At 34.8% G+C, this 25997-nt stretch overlaps 1 long non-coding RNA gene across 1 annotated transcript; it reads right to left on the bottom strand.

The window, feature by feature from the left end:
- Positions 1-1004: 1004 nt before the first annotated feature.
- LOC115899058 lies at positions 1005-25605 on the bottom strand. The gene is made up of 3 exons (XR_004058662.1): positions 25485-25605; positions 23082-23631; positions 1005-1078 (listed from the first exon to the last, which is right to left on the bottom strand). It is a non-coding gene; the product is annotated as an uncharacterized LOC115899058 (long non-coding RNA).
- Between the last annotated feature and the right edge of the window lie 392 nt (positions 25606-25997).

The following is a 25997-nucleotide window of genomic DNA, read 5'->3' as shown; positions in this document are numbered from 1 at the left end:
TTATTATCTATGAAACACTGAGCAAGTCACTTAACTTTTCTGGGTCTCCATTTCCTCAACTGAAAAATTGACATGAATCTGAAGCTGCAAATTTCTTCTCTCATCTAAGATTTTTCATATCCCTTAATTGCATTGCTTACTGTGTATAAACTTACAACAAATATTCATTTCATGATTTCTGTGTTTCAGTCAATATTAAGCACAGGGCAGATAGCAGTGAATAGGGGCAGAGTGGTACCTGCTTTCATGGAGCTCAAAGTATGCTAGAAAATATAAATTAAACAACCAATTACCCAGTTTATAACTTAATTGCAATGGTGAGTGGTGCCATGAAGGAGAAGAATGGGGACTTAAAGGTGATTAATAGGGGACATGACCTATTATAAGGGATTGGGGAAGGTTGATATGAGAAAATGATACTTACTTTAACTTCATTCAGTAATGTATTTATTGTTTATTCAACAATAATTTATTAAATACTGATAATATCCCCAGCATTAGAATATGTTTTAGGGATATTATGGAGAAAAAAAGGTAGGCAAAATTCTCTCAAAGAGCTTAAAATCTAAAATGATATTTTTTTCCTAACTTCATTCTCAGTACCAAAATAGACTACTGGAGACTGAGGAGAATTTCTTAAAAGACAATAAAATGGAGAAGTCACTTCGAGGTGAAAGTACTCACATTTATTTTATGGAAGAAAAGAAAAACAGGAAAGAAATGTAAAGTAAGTTGGAATAAAGCTTTGGCTGAGAGAAATATGGAGAAGAAAAAATTTATGTGTAAAACTTAGTAATTTGTCTGGGGAACTTAGTTTGATGCCAGAATGAGTTCTGATGGGAATATTACTGGAGCCGTTACTCAGCTCTCTGATTTGGTTGGGTGCTTACTCCTTTTAGAATAAATGGTCACATTGTTCACTAGCTTGCAGACTCAATGACAGTGCAAAGATGTCATAATCTGTGAATTTTGTTGTCAAATTCAAATAATACCTTGATACCTACCTATTTAGAAAATCAGAAGACTTCTTCCTCATTATGAACATTCCATCTCTTCTTCATGTTGAGGAAAATTCATGCTGTAATTTTTTGGTAGTAGTTTGTTAGCATGTAAATACGACTATAACATTCATACACACAGATGCAATAATCATCAACTTGTCTACTAATCAAGTGAGTGTCACATATGAAATGTTCAATGTATTAACAAGATTTTTGACTTTGATTAGAAATATCTCTTGTGTACTTTCTCTTCTAGTCACCACTACCTTTTCTAATTTACAATCACCTCTACCGTGCAATAGCTTTTCTATTGGTCTAAATTCCATTTATTGTGGCACCCCCTCCACATTAATCTTCACATTGCAGCCAGAATGATCTTTTCAAAAATGTAAACCTGATCAAGCTAGTTTCTATTTATTATCTTCTGATTTATGACAAAATTTCCCTATGACCTGGACTGATTTGACTACTATCTACCTCTATAGCCTTATCATGGATGAAGTCTCCAATAACATTTTTAGAAAGTTCATTTGATATATTTTAGTTTTTTAGAGTAGTTTCAGGTTCATAACAAAATTGAGACATTTTCCATATATCCTCTGTCCCTGCACATACATGACCTACCCCATTATCAACATTCCCAACCAAAGTGGTGCATTTGTTACAACTGATGACCGATGTTGACACATCATTATCACCCAGCACAGATATTTGCTGTTAGGATTCGTTCTTGGTGTTGTATATCCTATGGGTTTGCACAAATGTATCATACAGAATAGTCTCATGCCTGAAGTAACCTCTCTACATCCTCTAAAATCCTATCAACCACTGATCTTTTTGCTACCTTTATAGTTTTGCCTTTTTCAGCATGTTGTATGGTTGGAATCATACATATGTAACGTTTTCAGATTGGCTTCTTTCATGTAGTAATATATATTTAAAGTTTCCTTCTTGTCTTTCCACAGCTAGATAGATCAATTTTTAGTCCTAACTATATTCCTTGGTTGGATTAATGCAAGATATTTGGGGTTGCTTTTAAGTTTTGGCAATTTTAAATAAATCTGCTATAAAGTGCAGGTTTTTGTGTGGACATACTTTTTCAACTCCTTCAAGTACATATCAAGTAGTGTGATTGCTGGATTATGTGGTAAGAATATGTGTAGTTTTATAAGAAACTGCCAAGCTGCCTTCCCAAGTGGCTGTACCATTTGCATTCTTACCATCAATGAATGACAGCTCCTGTTGCTCCATATCCTCACTAGCATTTGGTGTTGTCAGTGTTTCTGGGTTTTGGTGATTCTAATAGATATATAGTGGTATCTTATTCCTGTTCTAATTTGCATTTTCCTGATGACAAATGATGTGGAACATCTTTTCATATGCTTATTTGCCATCTGCATATTTGCTCTGGTGATATCTGTTAAGGTGATATCTGTTAAGGTGATATCTGAGCAGAATTTTATATATGTGTGTGTATATATATATATATATATATATATATATATATATGTATATAAAATACATAGATATATAATTTTTTTGAGACAGAACTTTGCTCTATTGCCCAGGCTGGAGTGCAGTGGTATAATCACAGCTTACCACAGCCTTGACCTCCTGGTATCAAGCGATCTTCCTGGGCTCAGGTGATCCTCCCACCACAGACTCATCAGTAGCTGGGACTACAGGCACACGCCACCATACCCGGCCAATTTTTTTGATTTTTAGTAGAGACAAGGACGCACTATTTTGTCCAGGTGGGTCTCAAACTCCTGAGCTCAAGAGATTCTCCTTCCTTGGTCTCTCAAAGTCTTGGGATTACAAACATGAGCTACTGCACCCAGGCTGTTAAGTCTTTTTATTTTTTTTTTTAATCAGGGTTTGATTTTTTTTCCTTCTTGTTGAGTTTTAAGCGTTCTTTGAATATTTTTGACAAGTCCTTTGTCCAATTGATGTGTCTTCTGCAATATTTTCTCCTAGTCTGTAGCTCATTTTTTGAATTTTTGTATTATTTTGACTGCCTCTCACAGAGCAGAAAATTTTAATTTTAATGAAGTCCAGTTTACCATTCTTCCATAGATTGTGCCTTTGGCATTGTATCTACAAAGTCATCATCAAAATCAGTGACATCTACATTTTCTCCTATGTTGTCTTCTTGGAGTTTATAGTTCTGCATATTATATTAAGATCTGCAATCCATTTTGATTTTTTGAGAAGGTGATAAGATCTGTGTCTAAATTCCCCCCCCTTTTTTTTTGCATGTGGATGCTTAATTGTTCCATTTCCATTTGTTGAAAATACTTTTTTCTCCATTGTATTGAAAAATACTTTTTTCTCCATTGTAAAAAATAAAAAAATACTTTTTTCTCCATTGTATTGCCTTTAACCCTTTGTCAAAGATTAGCTGATTATTTGCATTTGAGTCCATTTCTGGGCTCTCTTTTTTATGCCATAGATCAATTAATTGATTCTCCAATATCACACTACTTTGTAGCTCTATAGTAAGTCTCGAAATCCGGTTGCGTTCATCCTCCAAATTTGTTCTCCTTCAATATTTTGTTAGTTATGGAGGGTCTTTCATGTCTCTGTCTAAACTTGAGTCATTTGTCAATATCCACAAAATAAATTTCTGTGAATCTTGATTGGAATTGTATTTAATCTAGAAATAAGCTGGAAATAACTGGCATGTTAATAACATTGTCTTCTACCTATAAATATGAGCTCTCTCCATTTATTTAATTTTTTAATTAAGGGATTTGGAGTTTTTTCATGTGCTTCCTATATGTTATTTTAAGATAATATTAATATAAATAGCATTGTTTCCTAATTTCAAATTCTACTTTTTTATTGCTGGTATACAGGGAATTGGTTGACTTTCGCATACTAACCTTATATCCTGTAACCTTACTATAATCATGTATTGATTCTAGGTTTATTTACTTTTTTTTAAATTCCTTCAGGTTTTCTACATGGATAACCGTGTCATCTGTGAACAATTTTATTTCTTGTTTCACTTTTCTTTTCTTGTTGACTCTTTGCATTATCTAGAATTTCCAATACCATATTGAAGAACAGAGTGAAATGTGACATCCTTTCCTTGTTCCTGATTTTAGTGGTAAAGCTTTGAGTTTGCCACCATTAAACATGATATTAGCTGTAGTTTTTTTTAAAAAATAGATGTTCTCAATCAATTTGAGGAAGTTTTTCTCTCTTCCTGATTTACTGATAATTTTTACTGTGAATGGTTGTTGGATTTTGTCAACTGCTTTTTTTCTGTATCTATTGATATGATCCTGTGTTTTACTTCTTCAGCCCTTTGAGGTGATAAGATTACATTAAATAATTTTTGAATGTTGAACTGGGTTTGCATACCTGGGATCAGTTTCACTTGGTTATGATATATAATTCTGTTTACATATTATTGAATTTGATTTGCTAATAATTTATGAAGATTTTTGGATCTATCTATCTGCCTATCATGAGAGATACTGGTATCTAGTTTTATTTCTTGCATTGTCTTAGTCTGATTTTGATATTATGGAAATACTAGTCTCAAAAAAATTCATTAGAAAGTATTTCCTCTGCTTCTATCTTCTGAAAGAAATGGCAGAGAATTGATATAATCTTTTTGTTAAATGGTTTCCTTGACTCTTCAAAACCCATGGCTTTATCTTCCCATACATCACTCTCATATTTCCTTAAAGAACTTATACATGTTAATGTTTTACATTCATTTATGCCATTATTATTAATATCAATATCCTGTTCCCCCATTCGCCTTTCACATAAAAAAGGCTTATAAGGTTAGCGTTTATGTCTACTTTTGCTCATCATTCTAACAAATCATTAGGTTTGAAGTAACTACTCAACTAGTCAATGAATACCTACTGAGTTGAATTGATGGATGAATGAATACATTTGATGGCAGGCCCAAAACCTGAAATGTCACTGTGAAACCTCCTATGATTAATGTCTCCTACTGGTATATTTTAGAAATCTGTATTCCTTTACCTCTACTCCATAGACTTGGAATCTGAGAAGACATGCTCTAATAACAGCATTTCATATTATAGCAGCTGATTCAATAGATTTCTTTGCAACTTCTTCACTTTCAACATATTCGCTCATTCTTTGTTTTATTTCAAGTTACCAGTGTGAAGTTCTTTTACCTTCTCTATCAATTGCCTGCTTCAATGGGATTTCATACACTGAATTCCCAGACTTCCATTACTTCCTCCTTCCTATGATTTGTCCAAAGATAACCTTTCTACCTGATTTACAGCATTCTCCTCCCATCTCTTCAGGGACATTACTTTATCTGTTAGTACATTTTCTTAATTGTCAAATAATAAACACTTTTCTAATTTATCATCCTCTCTAATCTTTCAGCAGCATTCAACCCTTTCCATTTCTTCCTCCTTCTTCTTAAAACCCTCTCTCTTTCTAGCTTTTCTTACACGAACTCTCCTTGTTCCTCTCCTATCTGTCACATGCATTTTGTGTCTTCTTGTATTTTTCAATCCCCTGAATATATATAATCCCCACAAAGATATTGGACCACTTTACTTCCTTCTATGCAGTTTCTTTCTTAAAAGTATCATCAACAAACACACTGACATGCTAGAATTTGACAGTGACTTTCTATGCTTTTATATTTAAATGCAATAATTCTGATTGCATATCACTTTGTGTGTGGTGCCATTTTCCGTGTATTCCTTGGCACCTTGCATGACAATAATTCGGAGGTTCGAAAATATGAGAGTATACCAAAAGCTGAATATAACTTACCATCAAACTTCTCACCATTCAGAATGACTTTAGTTGCTTTCATTTTCTTCTCTCTCACCTTAACCTCTTCTTACTAATTCACTGACTGACTCATTCATTCAATGCATATTTATGAATTGCCACTAAGATACAATCATGAGTAAGAACAGACAATAATCAAATAGCTCCCTGCTTAATGGTGGGGCAAATAACAGTAACTGGAATTTTCTTAGGCATTGTCCCCATATGGATATAGATTGGATCACTTTAATATTTATAATATATTAATAAATGTTTTGTAACTTCCTGCAATCTGCAAAGGACACCTGGGAACTTTCATAATCTCCCTCAAGTAATTGAGAGTTTTCAGGGGCTGCTTCACATGTGTTCAGCACTGGCTTTATCTTTATCTTATGCCTGGGCTCCTTCTCATTGATATTCTTTGTTAGATAAGCTATTTAAAAGAGATTCATCTTACTAAAAGAATGGGAAAGTCCACACCAAAATTTATGTCTCAATGTTCTCAAGGCCTCCAAAAGCTTAAGGTGCCAAAATGTTTTTATATTCACTTCAGACTCCTCATGTCAGTGTCATACTTTATTCTATGAAAATATGACTTAAATTTCTTATGTAGATAACTCTACTTTCTGTCTACAGCAACTCCTCTCCTTAGGTAACTGGGTGGATGGACAGACAGTATACTGTCTGTGATTGTCGGTTTTGTGCATCAACTAGTCTATGGTACTCATGGCCTAGTTGATGCACAAAACCGACAATCACACACAATTCAGTGTATGGTGCTCAGCTGCTGTTCAAGCAGCAATCCAGAAGTTGCTGTCAATGTATTTGAATGTATTTTTTAGATTTAAATCAGTAGACTGAATAAATCACATTACTCTCCGTAATGTGGGTTGGCCTCATCCGGTCAGATGAAGACCTTAAGATAAAAGATTGAGGACTGAAGTCCTCAGAAGAGGAAAGCATTCTGCCTCCAAACTGCCTTCACTTAAGCCTGCAGCTTTGACTCCTGCTGGAATTCCCAGCCTGCCAGGCTTCCCTGCATATTTTGAACTTGCCAGCCTCTAAAATTAAGTGCACTAATGTTTTTAAATAAATCTTTTTCTCTTGCTCACTTTCTTCTCTCATATTCTTCTGTCTCCATCCTATTCCTGTTTCTGTGGAGAACCTGACAAATACACAGTATTCTCTGTTAGCTCACTCCCATGGTCAATTCATACAATTTCTCCCTTCCTGCTTAATTTAAAATCCAAAATCTTCACATAAATAGATTCTTATGTGATTTTTACACAGATTGCCAAATGTAATAGGCTGAAAAATTGTTCCTCAAAGATGTCCAAGCCCTGTCAGGTGAATATGTTATTTTATATGGCAAAAAGGACTTTGCATGTGCAGCTAGGTTCTTGAAATGGGTAAATTATCCTGGATTATCTAGGTGGTTCCAATGTAAACACAGTGTCCTTATAAAAGGGAGGTAGGAGTTTGAAAGTATGAAGAATGTGATGTGACAACAGAAGCAGAGATTGGAGTGACATGGCTGTGAGCCAAGGAATGTGGGCAGCCTTGAGAAGCTGGGAGAGACAAGGAAAGGATTCTGTCTAGAGCCTCCAGAAGGAACTGTGCTGTCAACACTTTGATTTTAGCCCTGCAAGACTCATTTCAGACTTTGACTTCCAGAATTCTAAGAGAATAAATTTGTGTTGTTTAGAGTTACTAAATTTGTGTTAATTTGTTACAGTACAACAAGAAAAACTAATACATCAAACATGCCTGAAGTTCAGCCCTGCATGTAGCCTGTGCTCAAACTGAGATTCTTACTACACAAAAATGAGCAATTAAAATACAGTGTGATAGACTCCCACTTCTAGCCAACTGGTACCAGACTTGCCTTCCTGCCATAAATAACTGGAAAATGGACCAGATATATTAAACAGCTCTTTTCAGGCATTGGACAGCTGGCATCTCAGCAATGTGATCCTTTGGAGAAGGGAAACAAATGAGGTGAGTCCTATGTTTGTTCCAGCTTTCTTTTGTAGGCATTTTCTGTTCTGTGGTAGAGAAAGAGGAATCTAAGCAAAGTATAGTAGACTCTCTGACTTGAAGAGACAGAGATTAGAGTTTGAGTAATCTGAGGTGGCTGAAATCTGGAATCTACATAGAAAAAGAGTCCTAGAAATATGTGTATAGGCCTTTGAGTTTTTAGCTGACTACTAACCTACGTATGTATAGAGTAAAACTCAATGATGTAGAACAAAGACAAACTTGAAGTTGCAAGCTGAGCAATTCACAGAGCTCATGTATTTCTGTGAGACACTTGTGTCCCAATCACACAAAGTGGAGGGTGAACCACAGAGCACTTAGTAGACACCCCAGAATGGTGGTAGGGCTAAAGCAGACTTAGAGAAAAATCTACTCTAGTCTCACTCTAAAAAAGCTTATGAAGGGGTCTCTAAATAATTAAGCCAACCTGCAAGTTATATAAGTGTCTGTTAGAACAAAACCCAACATTATTTTTAAAAAATTAATGAACACCTTCATTGTCACTCATTCTGTATCTTACATCTTCAGAATGTATTTATCTTACAATATCTTCCCATTTCTCCCAACTCCCTTCCTCCGCACCAGCCTTTGGCAACCACCATTCTACTCTCTGCTTCTGTGATTCTGAGTTTGTTTGATTCCACATATAAGTGAGATTGTGCAGTATTTCTCTTCCTGTGTCTGGCTTATTTCATTTAGCATAATATCCTCCAGGTCACAAATGTAAGGATTGCCTTCTTTTTTATGGCTGGATAATATTCCATTGTTTGTGTATGTGTATATTTATTTATTTATACATACATAAATACATACTATATTTTCTTTATCTATTCATCCATTAATGGAAACTTAGATTGTTTCAATATCTTGGCTTCTGTGAATAATACTACAATGAACTTGAATGTGAATTTATCTTTTCAAGATACTGATTTCATTTCCTTTGGATGTATACCTATAAATAGAATTGCTAGATCAAACAGTAGTTCTGTTTTTAAAGTTTTGCAGAAACTTCACACTGTTTTCTACAATTCTTCTACTAGTTTACATTTCCATCAACAGTGTACAAAATTTACCTTTACTCTACATTTTCATTAACACTTGTTATCTCTTATCTTTTTGATGATAATCTTCCTAACGGATGTGAGGTGATAGCTCATTGGGGTTTTGATTTGCATTTTCCTAATGGTTAGTGATATTGAGCACTTTTTCATGTACATGCTCAACGTTTTTATGTCTTCCTTGAAAAAAAAGTTTGTTCAGGTTCTTTGTCTATTTTTAAGAATAGTTTTTTTTTTCAATTGTGTGAATTCCTCATTTAACCATTATCAAATATACAATTTTGAAATATTTTAGTTCATTTCATAGGTTGCCTTTTCATTTTTATGAATTTTATCCTTTGCTATACAGGCTCATTTTAGTTTGATATATTTCCATTTATTTATTTTTACTTTTGTTGTCATATATAAAAAAAAATCAATGCATTAAAAATTCAAGGAGCTTTCTATTTCTGTTTTCTTCTAGAAGTTTTATGATTTTGAATCTTACATTTAAGTCCTTAATCCATCTGGAGCTAATTTTTATATATGGTGTAAGACAAGGCTCCAGTTTCATTCTTTTTCATGTTAATATCCAGTTTTCCCAACAACATTTATTAAAGAGACTATCTTCCCATTGTAATCTTGGCACTCATGTCAAAGATTAGTTGAACATATATGTGTGGGTATATGTTTGGATTCTTTGCTCTGCTCCATTGGTTTATGTATCTGTTTTTATGTCAGTACCATGTTGGTTTGATTACTGTAGCTTTGTAATATAGTTTGAAGTCAGGGAGTGTGATGCCTTCAGCTTTGTTCTTGCTCATGTTTGCTTTGGCTATTCAGTGTATTTTGTGGTTCCATATAAATTTTAAGATTTTTTTCTATTTCTATGAAAAATGTCATTGGAATTTTTATAGAGATTTCATTGAATCTGTAGACCTCTTTGGGTAATAGATACATTTTAACAAAATTATTCTTCCAATCCATGAATGGAAGATATAGTTTCATTTATTTGTCTTTAATTTCTTTCCTCAATGTCTTTTCTGTGTATGGATCTTTCATCTCTTTGTTTAAATTTATTTCTAAGTATTTTATTCTTTTTGATGTTATTGAATTTTTTTTCTCTTTTTTCTTTTACTTTCTTTTTTTTTTTTTTTTTGGAGACAGAGTCTCTCTCTGTCACCCAGATTGGAGTGCAGTGGTGTGATCTTGGCTCACTGAAAGCTCCACCTCCTGGATTCACACCATTCTCCTGCCTCAGCCTCCCAAGTAGGAGTAGCTGAGACTACAGGCACCCGCCACCACACCTGGCTATTTTTTTTGTATTTTTAGTAGAGATGGGGTTTCACTGTGTAAGTCAGGAAGGTCTTGATCTCCTCTGACCTCGTGATCTGCCTGCCTCGGCCTCCCAAAGTGCTGGGATTACAGGTGTGAGCCACTGCACCCAGCCAGAATAGCTTTCTTAATTTCTTTTTTGAATATGTATTTTTTGGTGTATAGAAACCCAGGTAATTTTTGTGTTTTGATTTTGTATCCTGAAAATTTTCCAAACTACTTCATTCATTCTAAAATATTTTTGGTGAAGTCTTTAGGGTTTTCTATATATAAGATTATGTCATCTGTAGAGACAATTTTACTTGTTCCTTTCCAATTTGAATACCTTTCATTTATTTTTCTTGCCTAATTGCTCTGGCCAAGACTTCTAGTACTATTTTAAATAGAAGTGGTAAAAGTAAGAATCCTTTTCTACTTTCTGATGTTATAGTAAAAGTTTTTAACTTTTCAACATTGAGTATAAGTTAGCTATAGGTTTGTTAAATATGGCCTTTATTGTGTTGAGGTATATTTCTTCTACATTTAATTTGTTGTGAGGTTTTATTATGAAAGAATGTTGAATTTTGTCAAATGCATTTTCTGTGTCTATTAACATAATAAGTTATATTATCCATTTTGTTAATGTGGTGTATCACAGTTATTAATTTGCATATGTTGAATTAGTTTTGCATCCTAAGGATGAATCTTTATCATGATGTATGATCCTTTTAATGTGAATTGTATTTGGTTTGCTAGTAATTTTTGTTCAGGTTTTTTGCATCTATGTTCATCAGATATATTGACCTGTAATTTTCTTAGTGTCCTTATCTGAATTCAATATGAGGGTAATCCTGGACTCCTAAAATTAGTTTGGCAGTGTTCTATTCTCTTCAAGTTTTTGGAAAGGTTTGAAGGATTGGCATTAATTCTTTAAATGCTTGGTAGAATTCACCAATGAAGTCATCTAGTCCAGAGCTTTGTTGTTGTTGTTGGGAGGCTTTTGATTATGATTCAATAATTCTATTTGTTATTGGTCTGTTCAGATTTTTATTTTCTTTATGATCCAATCTTGGTAGACTGTATGTCTCCAGGAATTTATTATTTTTCTCTAGGTTATCTAATTTGTTTATGTATAATTATTATAATTGTTCATAATAATCTCTTGTGATCCTTTGTATTTCTGTGATATTAATTGTAATGGTTTACCTTCCATTTATGATTTTATTTGAGTTATTTGAGTTCCCTCTTTTTTCTTGGCTAGCATAGCTGAATGCTTGCCAATTTTGTTTATATTTTCAACCAGATTTTTAGGTTCATTGACCTTTTCTATTGTTTTTCTAGTCTATTATTTTATCTATGTTTATTCTTTTTTTTTGAAATTTTTTTTTATATTGTGAATGACACCAATACATGTTGCTAAATAAAGACTGTGTAAAATTACATGTTTCATTGAGGAAATTACAAAAACCTGCTCAAGTAAATTCAATAAATGTGAGTGATTGTTGGACATGAGTAGGCATTCACAAATAAAGATGCACTCCACCTGCCCTTACACAGTTAAAACTAAAAGTCACCTATGCTCCAGGAAGGCTGAAGAAGCTTGACTGCAATTTCCAGCTTGCTCTGGTTTAATCATGCAGTTTGGTCACTCTTTGTCGTTGTTGTCTGATGGTTTGGGTAGCACTGTCACCAGTTACATTCCCCACCACCCCCATCAATTTTGGCCATACTTAAATGATAAAAAAATATAATTAGTGTCAGACATGACTAAGCTATCAATTATTGATTGCAAAACAGATTTGTTTAGAATTATCTTGGGGCCAGGTGCAGTGGCTCACACCTGTAATCCCAGTACTTTAGGAGGCTGAGACAGGAGGATCACTTGAGGCCAGGAGTTTGAGACTTGCCTGGGCAACATAGTAAGACCTTGTCTCCACACAAAAAAGATAATAAAAATTAAAATTAGCTGGGCATGGTGTTACATCTGTAGTCTCAGCTGCTTGGGAGGCTGAGGCAGGAGGATCACTTGAAGCCAGGAGGTTGAGGCTGCAGTGAGCTGTGATTTTGCCACTGCACTTGTGACAGCAAGACCTCGTTTCAAGAAAAAAAAAAAAAAAAGAAAAAGAATTATCTGGAACTATTCATTTTTGAAGAAATTTTCTTTTACATAAAGCATGTTTTGTAAACTATAGTTTCTATACTTGAAAAGTTTCACAATTGTTGTCTTGTTAAGATAGATCTGTTGGTGAGACACAAAGATAAAGATTTTTTTTTTCAATTTGATCAATAAACAGATATTTAAAATAGAATAGCTACTGTGCTAATATCAGCTCATCACAAAACCATGTGCTTTTTGTCCAGGTCAATTTTGATAAAGATCCAATGGAAATGCACCTCCCTATTCGTTGCCCTATTAAACGAGACTTTTTATCAGGAATTCAGATTGAATTTAAGCAATCTTCTCACCAGAGAAGTTTAAGGGCCAGGTTGTACTGGCTTCAGGTAACGTTGTCATCCTCAAATAAGTATTTATCATCACTTTGGGAATCTTGGGAATGAAATTTCTTTTTTACAACTTCATAGTTTACATGGTAATTGGTATCTTTTCTTTGTATGTTTTTTCCCCTTCTTCCACATATCCTGTTTATTCAACATCTTACATATAAACTTCGTTACTGTTAAGACTAATTTTGATCAATTAGCCTGCAAAAGGGTTTTCTTGCACTGAGATTGTTATTTTTAAATGTTCCTTTGAATTTGTCATGGGACCCCATATAAGATTTTCCTTTGTCATTCTTCAGGGCAGAGAGCAGAACTTTGCTGGAGGTTCCTTTTGGATGCTTGCTTACTCCCTCCCAGCATCCCTCCCTTCCTTGCTTCCTTTTAGCTGTTAAGTACTGTTTAACCTACTTTAATTCTTTTTCTTTTTACCTTATTCCCTAATTTCATATTCAGTTTCCACTTATATTTTATTTAAACTGAGAATTGAAAGAGAATTGTAGAGAATTGAAATCTTGCAGGATCCATAGATACAAGTATTTTCATTAATGATGTACATATTGCACACTGTTAATACAATTATGAGAGTATTTATTTATTTATTTATTTTTTACAATTTCTTTTGTTGTTGTTTTGTTTTTTTTATTTATTTTTATTATACTTTAAGTTCTAGGGTACATGTGCATAACGTGCAGGTTTGTTACATATGTATATTTGTGCCATGTTGGTGTGCTGCACCCATCAACTCGTCAGCACCCATCAATTCATCATTTATATCATGTATAACTCCCCGATGCAATCCTTCCCCCTCCATGGTATGACCCAGTGTGTGATGTTCCCCTTCCCGAGTCCAAGTGATCTCATTGTTCAGTGCCCACCTATGAGTGAGAACATGCGGTGTTTGGTTTTCTGTTCTTGTGATAGTTTGCTAAGAATGATGGTTTCCAGCTGCATCCATGTCCCTACAAAGGACGCAAACTCATCCTTTTTTATGGCTGCATAGTATTCCATGGTGTATATGTGCCACATTTTCTTAATCCAGTCTGTCACAGATGGACATTTGGGTTGATTCCAAGTCTTTGCTATTGGGAATAGTGCCACAATAAACATACGTGTGCATGTGTCTTTGTAGTAGAATAATTTATAATCCTTTGGGTATATACCCAGTAGTGGGATGGCTGGGTCATATGGTACATCTAGTTCTAGATCCTTAAGGAATTGCCATACTGTTTTCCATAATGGTTGAACTAGTTTACAATCCCACCAACAGTGTAAAAGTGTTCCTATTTCTCCACATCCTCTCCAACAACTGTTGTTTCCTGATTTTTTTTTTTTTTTTTTTTGAGACGGAGTCTAGCTCTGTCGCCTGGGCTGGAGTGCAGTGGCCGGATCTCAGCTCACTGCAAGCTCCGCCTCCTGGGTTTACGCCATTCTCCTGCCTCAGCCTCCCGAGTAGCTGGGACTACAGGCGCTGCCACCTCGCCCAGCTAGTGTTTTTTTGTATTTTTAGTAGAGACGGGGTTTCACCATGTTAGCCAGGATGGTCTCGATCTCCTGACCTCGTGATCCGCCCGTCTCGGCCTCCCAAAGTGCTGGGGATTACAGGCTTGAGCCACCGCTCCCGGCCTTTCCTGATTTTTTAATGACTGCCATTCTAGCTGGTGTGAGATGGTATCTCATTGTGGTTTTGATTTGCATTTCTCTGATGGCGAGTGATGATGAGCATTTTTTCATGTGTCTGTTGGCTGTATGAATGTCTTCTTTTGAGAAATGTCTGTTCATATCCTTTGCCCACTTTTTGATGGGGTTGTTTGTTTTTTTCTTGTATATTTGTTTGAGTTCTTTGTAGATTCTGGATATTAGCCCTTTGTCAGATGAGTAGGTTGCAAACATTTTCTCCCATTCTGTAGGTTGCCTGTTCACTCTGATGGTAGTTTCTTTTGCTGTGCAGAAGCTCTTTAGTTTAATTAAATCCCATTTGTCAATTTTGGCTTTTCCTGCCATTGCTTTTGGTATTTTAGACATGAAGTCCTTGCCCATGCCTATGTCCTGAATGGTACTACCTAGATTTTCTTCTAGGGTTTTTATGGTATTAGGTCTAACATTTAAGTCTCTAATCCATCTTGAATTAATCTTCGTATAAGGAGTAAGGAAAGGATCCAGTTTCAGCTTTCTACTTATGGCTAGCCAATTTTCCCAGCACCATTTATTAAAAAGGGAATCCTTTCCCCATTTCTTGTTTCTCTCAGGTTTGTCAAAGATCAGATGGCTGTAGATGTGTGGTATTCTTTCTGAGGACTCTGTTCTGTTCCATTGGTCTATAGCTCTGTTTTGGTACTAGTACCATGCTGTTTTGGTTACTGTAGCCTTGTAGTATAGTTTGAAGTCAGGTAGCGTGACGCCTCCAGCTTTGTCCTTTTGACTTAGGATTGTCTTGGCAATGCGGGCTCTTTTTTGGTTCCATATGAACTTTAAAGCCGTTTTTTCCAATTCTGTGAAGAAACTCATTGGTAGCTTGATGGGGATGGCATTGAATCTATAAATAACCTTGGGCAGTATGGCCATTTTCACGATATTGATTCTTCCTATCCATGAGCATGGTATGTTCTTCCATTTGTTTGTGTCCTCTTTGATTTCACTGAGCAGTGGTTTGTAGTTCTCCTTGAAGAGGTCCTTGACATCCCTTGTAAGTTGGATTCCTAGGTATTTTATTCTCTTTGAAGCAGGAGATCCACTGCTCTCTTCAAAGCTGTCAGACAGAGTCGTTTGCGTCTGCAGAGGTTCCTGCTGCTTTTGTTGTTGTTGTTGTTAACTGTGCCCTGCCCCCAGAGGTGGAGTCTATAGAGACAGGCAGGTTTCCTTGAGCTGCTGTGAGCTCCACCCAGTTCGAGCTTCCCAGCGGCTTTGTTTACCTACTTAAGCCTCCGCAATGGCCGGCGCCCCTCCCCCAGTCTCGCTGCTGCCTTGAGGTTAGATCGCCACAGACTGCTGTGTTAGCAATGAGGGAGGCTCCGTGGGCATGGGACCCTCCCGGCCAGGTGAGGGATATATTCTTCTGGTGTGCCCGTTTGCTTAAAGTGCGGTATTGGGGTGGGAGTTACCTGATTTTCCAGGTGTTGTGTGTCTCATTTCCCATGGCTAGGAAAAGGGATTTCCTTCCCCCTTGCGCTTCCCAGGTGAGGGGATGCCTCGCCCTGCTTCAGCTCTCGCTGGTCAGGCTGCAGCAGCTGACCAGCACCGATTGTCCGGCACTCCCTAGTGAGATGACCCCAGTACCTCAGTTGAAAATGCAGAAATCACCGGTCTTCTGTGTCCCTCGCGCTGGGCGTTGGAGACTGGAACTGTTCCTATTCGGCCATCTTCCTCCGCCCTATCTTACTCTTTTTTTTTGTTATTTCCTCCCTTCTGCTGCCCTTGGAATATTTACTTTTCTTTTTCTAGTTCCTTGAGGTGTGAAGTTGAGTTATTTGAAGTAGTTTTTTTCTTAATGTAGGCTTTTATGGCTAGAAACTTCCATGTTAGAACTCCTTTGGTTGCATTCCCTAAGTTTTGGTATGTTGTAATTTCCACTTGTTTCTCAAGATACTTCTTTTAATTTCTTTTTAATCTTTTTTTCAGCCAGGTGCAGTGGCTCACACCTGTAATTCCAGCACTTTGGAAGACCGAGGAGGTGGGCAGATCACAAAGTCAGAAGTTTGAGACCTGCCTGACCAATATGCTGAAATCCTGTCTTTACTAAAAATACAAAAAAAAAAAAAAAAAAAAAAAAAAAAGCCGGGCGTGGTGGCGTACATCTGTAATCCCAGCTGCTCAGGAAGCTGAGGCAGCAGAATTGCTTGAATCCGAGAGGTGTAAGGTGCAGTGAGCAGAGATGGAGCCACTGCACTCCAGCCTGGGCGACAGAGGGACAATCCGTGTAATAATAATAATAATAATAATAATAATAATAATAAATGTATGCTTTTTTCTTTGATCCATTGATTTTTCAGGAGTGTGTTGTTTTTAATTTTCACATACTAGTGTAATTTCCTAAATTTCTTCTGTTACTGAATTCTAGATTTTATCAACATTATTAGTAAAGATATTTGAGATGACTGTTAAATTTGTGAAGATTTGTTTTGTGGTCTAACATATGATCTATCCTGAAGAATGTTTTTGTATGCTTTAAAAGAATGTGTATTTCACTGCTGTTGGATAGGATGTTCTCTCTCTCTATATATATACACATATCAGTTAGATCCATTTGGCCTATACTGTTATTCAAGTCCATTATTTATTGATTTTCTGTCTGGGTGATAACTCTGGTGTTGAAATTGGAGTATTAAAATCATTTACTGTTATTGTATTACTGTCTAGTTCTCCTGTTAATTCTTTTAATATTTGCTTTACATATTTAGGTGATATGATGTTAATTAAAGAACACAATAATTATAAATATAAACGTACCCAACCTTGGAAGTCCAACATTCTTTATATTAAAAAAAATTAAACAATTTAAAAACAAAATTTACATTATCCAGAATTTGATTTAAAAACAAGAAAAAAAGCAGAAAAATGTGTGCCATTACAAGGAGAAAAATCTGTCAATGGAAACAGATCCAGAAATGGCAAATGACAGAGTTATCAGACAATGAATTTAAGACGGTGATTAAAAATGTATGAAAAGATTTAAAGGAAAACATAAACATAATTGCTACAAAGTGAAAATCTGAAGCATAGTGAAATGATTAAGAGTTGTAAATGCAAATGAAGTGAAAATTTTAATGAATTGTGTTAATAGTAGATTAGAAACTATGGAGGAAATAATTAATAATCTTGATATGGCTTGGATATGTGTCTCCGCCCAAATCTCATGTATTGTAATCCTCAGTGTTGGAGGAAGGGCCTGATGGGAGGTGATTGCATCATGGGGGTGAATTTCTCCCTTGCTTTTCTCATGATAGTGAGTGAGTTCTTATGAGATCTGGCTGTTTAAAGTGTGTAGCACCTCCCCCTTCTCTCTCTTTCTTCTGCTCTGGCCATGGAAAACATGCCTAATTTCCCTTCTGTTATGACTGACAGTTTCCTGAGGCCTCCCCAGGCATTCTTCCTGTATAGCTGGTAGAACTGTGAGCAAATTAAAACTCCCTTTTAAAATATAAATTATTTAGTTTCAGGTATTTATAGCACACTGAGAACAGACTAACACAAATCTTAAAGATATATTAATAGAAATTACTTTAATTGAAGCACATAGAAAAAGAAACCAAGCTGTCATAAAAGGTCTCATTGAGATATGGGATGAATATCAAGTACTCTAATATGCATGGAAGAAAAACTAGCAAAACTGAAAGAGATATAGACAAACTGACAATTATGCCTATAAATTTCTAGAATCTTCTCTCTGTAACTGGTAAAGAAAAACACATGTCCACAAACATCAACCAACTAGACTAGGTAGGTCAAAGTGCCCACAGGTCAAGTAGAAATTATGTGAAGATTTAGAAAATGTTTCTAATTGAGTGACAATGGAAAATATAACATATCAAAATTTAGGTGTATGTGAAGAGAAATTTATACTCTTACATGCATATTTTAGAAAAAAAAGTGTCTGAAATAAATTCTAAGCTTCTTTCTTGAATGCTACCAAAAAACTATACTCAAGGAAAGTAGAAAATAATAATAAAAACAATAAAGATAAATAAGTACAGTAAAATAATTAGATGATAATAAGTACAAGGTATTAATAAGGCACAAAGCAATGCAAGGAGAAATCAAAATGCAGTAGAAAACATTAAATAAAATATTTTTCCTTGAAATTACCAAAAAATTGCAATCAAGCTACATTAAACAGGAAAAAAAAAGACACAAGTTACCAATTTCAAAAATGACAGAATTATTGCTGCATATTCTGCAGGCATTAAAAGGAGGAATGTTATAATATGATATGGATAAATGACAAGAGATTAATTACTTTAGATGGATAGATACATTTCTAAAATGGTACAAATTAGAAAAATTGAATCAATAAGAAGGAAAATTTTAATAGCCATATATCTGTGAAAGAAATTAAATCTATAATTAAAAACTTTCCCATGAAGAAAAATACAATACAGAATAGCTTTGCTTGTGAACTCTAGACAATCTTTTAAAAAAAGAGATACTAGCTATTGTTTGGAAATTAACAAATACTGAAAGGAGAATTAATTCCAAACTCATTTTGTGGTACTGGGATTACAGAATGCATGTAAAATTACACATGAATATACTTTATGAATACAAATGCAAAATCTTTAACAAAATATTATCATAATTAAATCCAGCAATAAACACAAAATATAATACATCATGAGTAAATAAAATTTATCTCTGGAACACAAAGTTGGTTTATCATTTGAGTATCAATCAATGTATTTTGTCATATTAATATAACAAAGGAGTTAAACTATATAATAATTTCAATATGTGAAGAAAACTAATTTAACAAAACTCAACATTAAATAATTTAAAAAGCTATTAAGAGGATGGGAACAAGTAGAAACTTATTCAAACTAAAAAAAACTAAAAAAGAGCATATACAAAACCTTCATCTGACATCGTATTTAATAGTTCTAAGGTTGGGAAACAAGATTAAAATTTCTCTCATGTTCCTCTTCCACATTTTAATGGAAGTTCAAGCCAGTGTAATAAGAAAAGTAAGATAAATAAAAGACATATACATTGGAAATAAATAGGTAAATGTGTCTTTGCTTGTCAATGACATGATTACGCATATAGAAGATCCTAAAAAACTATAAAAACGCAAGTAGGACTAAAAAGTGAATTTAGCAAGAGCACAAGATACTAAATCAACATAGAAAAAGCTATTATATTTCTCTATATTAGCAATAAATGATTAAAAAATACAATTGCCATCTACAAGACCATCATAACCCTGACACCAAAGCCAGACAAGGACACAATTTAAAAAAAGAAACTACAAGCCAATATCAGTGATGAATATAGACACAAAAATTCTCAACAAAACACTAACAAACTGAATCCAACAACACATCAAAAAATAATACGCTATGATCAAGTGGGATCTACAGATCAATTAGACCCATAGATCAATTTACATCATACATCAATAGAATGAGAGGCAAATATCATATAATTTTCTCAATATGTGAAGAAAAAGTTTTTGATAAAATTCAACATCTCTTCATGATAAAAATTCTAAATGAATTCAGCATAGAAGGAAAATATCTTAACATAATAAAGACCACATATAACACATCCTGTTCAGCTAACATCCTACAGAACAGAAAGTTTTCAGGTTTTCCTCCAACTGGAAAACAAACAAACAAACAAACAAACAAACAAAAAACAAGGATCCCCACTCTCACCAATCCTTTTCAACATAGTACTGGAATTCCTAGCTAGATAAATTAGGCAAAGAAAAAATAAAACACATCCAAATTGGAAAGGAGGAAATTATATTTTCCCTGAAGACAACATGATAGTATGTGTAGCAAAACCTGAAGACTCTACCAAAAAACTCTTAGAACTGATACATGAATTCAGTAAAGTTGCAGTGCACAAAATTAATATACAAAATCAGTAATGTTTTTAATACATTAACAACAAACTAGCTGAAAAAGAATCAAGAAAGCAATCACATTCATAGCAGCTATAAAAGTATAGTACCTAGTAATAAATTTAATCAAGGAGGTGAAAGAAGTTTATGAGGAAAACTACAAAACACTGATGAAAGAAATTGAAGAGATTGGGCGTGATGGCTCACACCTGTAATCCCAGCACTTTGGGAGGTTGAGGCAGGTGGATCACTTGAGGTCAGGAGTTCAAGACCAGCCTGACCAACATGGTAAAACCCTGTCTCTACTAAAATTTAAAAAAAAAAAAAAAAAAAAAAAAGCCAGGTGTGATGGCAGGTGCCTGTAATCCCAGCTACTCTGGAGGCTAAGGCAGGAGAATTGTTTGAACTTGGGAGGCAGAGATTGCAGTGAACTGAAATCACACCACTGCACTCCAGTCTGGGTGACAGAGGGAGACTCTGTCTCAAAAAAAAAAAAAAAAAAAAAAAAAAAGAAAGAAATTGAAGAGGGAACTAACAAATGGAAAGACATCCCATGTTCATGAATTGAAATAATTAATATTGTTAAAATGACAGTACTACCTAAAGCAATCTACATATTCAATGCAATCTTTATCAAAATACCAATAACATTCTTTATGGAAACAGAAAAGAATCCCAAAATTTATACTGAACAACAAAATACCCCAAATAACCAAAGAAATCCTGAGCAAAAAGAACAGAGCTGCAGGTATCATACTATATGATCTCAAAATATACTACAAAGCTATAATAACCAAAACAGCATGGTATGGTCATAATAACAGATGCATAGAACAGTGGAACAAAATAGAGAATCCAGAAATGAATCCACATATTTACAGTCAACTGATTTTTTTATGAAGGTTATAAGAAGACTCACTGGGGAAGAACAATCTCTCCAATAAATGGTGCTGGGAAAACTGGATATCCATATGCAGAAGAATGAAACTAGACACCCACCTCTCACCATATACAAAAATCAACTCAAAATGCATCAAAGACCTAAATGTAATACTTGAAACAATAGAAATACTAAAATTAAAAAAGGGAAATAGTTCAGAACATTGGTCTGGGAAAAGATTTTATAAACAAGACCTCAAAAGCTCAGGCAACAAAAGCCAAAAATAAATATAAATGATTATGTCTAACTGAAATGGTCTGTGCAGCAAAGAAAGCAATAAACAGTTCAAGACAACCTGCAAAATGGGATAAAATATTTACAAACTACTCATCCAACAAAGGATTAATATGCAGAATATACAAGGAACTGACACAACTCAACAGCAAAAAGTAAACAACTTAACTTAAAAATGGCCATATAATCTGAACAGACATTTCTCAAAAGAAGACATATAAATGAACAATAAATACAAGAAAAAGTCTTTAGCATTACTAACCATCAGCAAAATGCAAATCAAAACTATAATGAGGTATTGTCTCATCCCAGTTAGGATGGCTATTATCAAGAGACAAAAATAAAAAATGTTGAGGAGGATGTGGAGAAAAGGGAACTCTTACACACTGTTGGTGGGAATGTAAACCAGTATTACCACTACAAAGAACAGCACGGAAGTTCCTCAAAAAAACTGCAAATGTGACTACCACGTGATCTAGAAATCCTACCACTGCAACTTTATCCAAAGGAAAGGAAATCATTACATTGAAGAGACATCTGCACCCCCATGTTTATTGCAGCACTTTTCACTATAGCCAAGATATGGAATTAACCTGGGTGTCCAAAAATAGATGAATGGGTGAAGAAAATTTTGTATATGTACACATGGAATACTATCCAGCCATAAAAAAAGAATAAAATCTTATCATTTATGGCAATGTGGATGAAACTGGAGGACATATGTTAAATAAAATAAGCCAGCAACATAAAGTTAAACACTGCATGTTCTCACTCATATGTGGAAGCTAAAAAAGGTTGATCTCATAGAAGTAAAAAGTAGAACAGAAGATACTAGAGGCTTGGAAGGGTGGGGGAAGAGAGGGATAAAAAGAGATTTGTTAAAAGATACAAAATTACAACTAGGTAGGAGGAATACATTCTGATGTTCTATACCACTGTAGGATGTCTATAGTTAACAATAATATATACTTTCAAATAGCTAAGAGGATAGTGAACATTCCCAACATAAAGAAACGATAATTATTTGAGATGATGAATATAATTATTTTGATCTAATCACTACACATTATATGTATTAAAATATCACTATGTACACCATGAGTATGTACAATTATTTCTGTCAATTAAAAAAGAGAAATAAGTATAAAAGAAAAAGCAAAAGATTAAATTCAATTAAAAAGTACTATGTGAATGTGTTGTAAAATTGACATAAACATGTAACATCTATTAATAAATGTAATTAAATATAAATAAGAACTATATACTAGAAATGACATAAAATTGTTGAAAGAAATTAAATATCTAAATTAATGAAGAGATATGCTATGTTTGCTTAAAATGCATGGCTCATATTTTAATGTAAGTTATGATTCAGTAAATTTGCTTAAAAAATATATATATATATAGTGTGTGTGATAAATGTTATACTGAGGGTAAGGATTCCTAATTCAATTTTGTGTGTAGGCAGTGTGTTCCAGAAATTCTCCCCAAATTTGCTAGCTGTAGGAAGAGAAGGATTTAGATAAAGGGAGGAGCATGTTTCTGATAGTCATTTAGGAACCACCAAGTTGTTCAGTAAACTTGGGATGTAGTTTGTGAGGCCTGAATTCTAAGAGATGATACTGGGAAGGATCAGAACATGAAAAGCCTCATAGTATGACCTTGAGATTAAATACCTTTTAAAATTTTGTACCATAGGTGCCTCTCTGGCTTCATCCTTGTCACACTGCTTGTAAGCAGCACTTTGGGGTTTGAGGCTTTCCTTGTGAATTCTTCATTGTTTTCAGTATGTAGAGTTAGATTAAAATGTCGATGCTCTGAGGGGAAGAGACAGATCTGAATGGTTTCCCACTTGACTCTTCCAAGATACTCCTAAATAGGGTAGTAGTGTCCCTCCTAGCAGGAACAGAGAAATTAGAAATCTAGGAGGTCTGGGAGGAAAAATAACTCCTGAAAACCTTTCTGAAGGTAGTGGAAGCTGTTTGGCTCAATTTGTGGTTCAGATTCTTCTGTTTGGAGCGTGCCTTTGACTGAAGTGCTAAGAGGAACCACGGTGGGGATGTTGGTTACGAGCAGTGTAGTACTTATTCCCATTTGCAGAGATATGTTTATTTGTGGGTTTTCCTCTATATTAATCACTTAGCTCCCAGTTTAGGAAGAATGACAGAAACCATCTCATAGGAATCTTTCCCAGGATTTGGCTTTAGTGAATGAGGTACAGCAGCCCTGGGGAAAAAGGGGGGGATTTTGAAGATCATCTCATTAAGCATAATCTTTCTTTCTTCTTTTTCTACATAATGTTCTCAGCATCTTTAATCATTGCTCATTATGTTGATCATCATTTAATTATCCTAGTTTGCCAATGCTCTTTAGAAATTTTCTGTGCTTTTGTTTGTTAGTTAAGTAAACAGTACCTGGTTCTGAGGGGACCACCATTATCACTGATTAGAGTGTCCTGTGCAAGGCAGGGTAGGACAAGTTCCACTGTTGACATGAATCTACCATAGCCCCCTAAGTTTCCAATAATTGTTGTTTTTCCCCTCTACCATTCAAAACAAACTTCATTCCACATACCAATTCATGGAATAAAATAGATTTGAGAGAATAGAAATACGGACTGTTACCATTTATAATGGAAATGTAGGAGATTCAATTAAATGATCAAATGTTAAAATAGTTTTAGTAGTACATACACTTATCTAAATGATGTTACTAAAAATTAAAATTAAAAAGTTTTAATGATGGATTTGATTTTTCATGTTTACTTAGTTCAATAAAAACAAACAGAAGCCAAAATAGTTTTCACCACCATGTGAGACAATAGAGAAGTATAAGTAGATATGGCAGGATAAAACACCATCATGAGGTTGTCACTCAGCTGGAAACAAATTGAACATTACTTTCTTTCGCTTCTTTTGTTATTGTCAAAAAGTAAAAGCCTATCTTTTTTATGCAGATTAAGAAAACATTTAGGTTAGGAAGCCTGGCACTTATTTCTTCTGTTGAATTGAAGTAGTATAAAAAGTTGTATTCTTGGCTTAAAGATACATTTGCTTTTTTTCCTAGAAAAATAATAACAAAAAGAAAATTATTAAGCTGAGAATAGTGCTCCTGAAATTACTGTGTTCTTTAATCCAAAAAAATGTGAGACATCAGATCATAATAATCAGTGATGAGTAAACCCACTGTAGATTATTTGATATCCTGTGTTATTTTACTTCTTTGATAAGTAAGCTTCTAGCAACAATCTTCATATGTGAATTTCCTTTGAAGGATGCCTCTATTAATTCAATACGGTTTTGAATAAAGCCATTATCAGGGGCCATGTCACTGAGGCCAGCCCGCCCTGATAGAAGACCCTCTTAGAACCAGAAAATGAGGTCAATCTCACACTGGAGAGTCAGGCAATCTAATGGTCAGGAAGCACCTGAAGAATAAAAATTACTTAACTGACACTGGTCAAGATGAAATTTGTCTTTAACCACAAGTTGGAGACAAGCACATCTCCAAAAGCCCAATAAGGGGCAAATTAATCAGCCTTTAGCTAGGCATTGTGGTAGCAGGTATTATTTTGGAAAAAAAAATCGGGTAAATTGCCACTCAAATTCTAAAAATAGCTTAAAATGTCAATCCTTAATGTGCCATAAAACATTGGAGGTTTTTGCTCTGGTAGACATAGATGACAGTCTGCAAATCCAGTTGATTATGGTTTAAGTTATATCAAGGACATGCATAAACCTTTATATGACCCATCAAAGCCTTTCTGATTTTATTAAAACAACATCTTGACCACACTCTGCAGTGACAGTGAGAAAAATTTTGAAAGTAGCACCCCAAATTTCAAGCATTTTCCAAACTTTTGTGGCTCAAAGTCACATGGGTACTATCTGGCTATTGGTCACTGCTATCTCTCGTCCCTGCTCCCCCTCCATAATGTCAGAACACTTGTTCAGTTTGGAGACTAATCAGTCAGACATGTGGGTCTGAAAGGATGCCCTATTGACCACAGTAAGTTCGTTTCAAGATTGAGTGAAGATATTGGAGTCACAGGCATTGAAGATAGGGGTGGGGTGATTCACTAGATCACATCAGATTTCCACTGTATATTTAGATCAAAGCAAGATCCTCCTTGGAGAACTCCATCGAGCCATTGCTTTGGGTTTAGACGGCTTTGTCCAACTGCTTAGCTTCCTCTGAGCTGAGCTTGGGGGTTCTGGAATTCTCTTGCAGTTACCATTCTGTGGATTTCTAACACACACACACACACACACACACACACACACACACACACACACACAAATCATTAGCTTAATCTTGCATCTTCTGAACAGATTTCAGGAGATTTTCTTTCATGGTAAAGTTTTTTTTTTTTTTTCTTTTCTCTTCCAAGAAGGTGGTTCTTTCATTGGTTTAATTCAGATACAGTTCAGATTCTTGCAGAGACATAACAGAGGCTCATTTTGCTTATTCCATGGAATCATTTGTTTGCCCAGCTCTCTGATATATTTTTGTAATTCATCTGTAATTCTTTTAGTTTTTACAAGGCCATTCTCTATTGCAGAAATCTCCTGGATGATTCTAGAATGTTGCTT

Source organism: Rhinopithecus roxellana, chromosome 8, assembly GCF_007565055.1.
Source record: "Rhinopithecus roxellana isolate Shanxi Qingling chromosome 8, ASM756505v1, whole genome shotgun sequence".
In the NCBI taxonomy this organism is placed as follows: domain Eukaryota; kingdom Metazoa; phylum Chordata; class Mammalia; order Primates; family Cercopithecidae; genus Rhinopithecus; species Rhinopithecus roxellana.
This window is presented reverse-complemented; position numbering and strand designations above follow the sequence as displayed.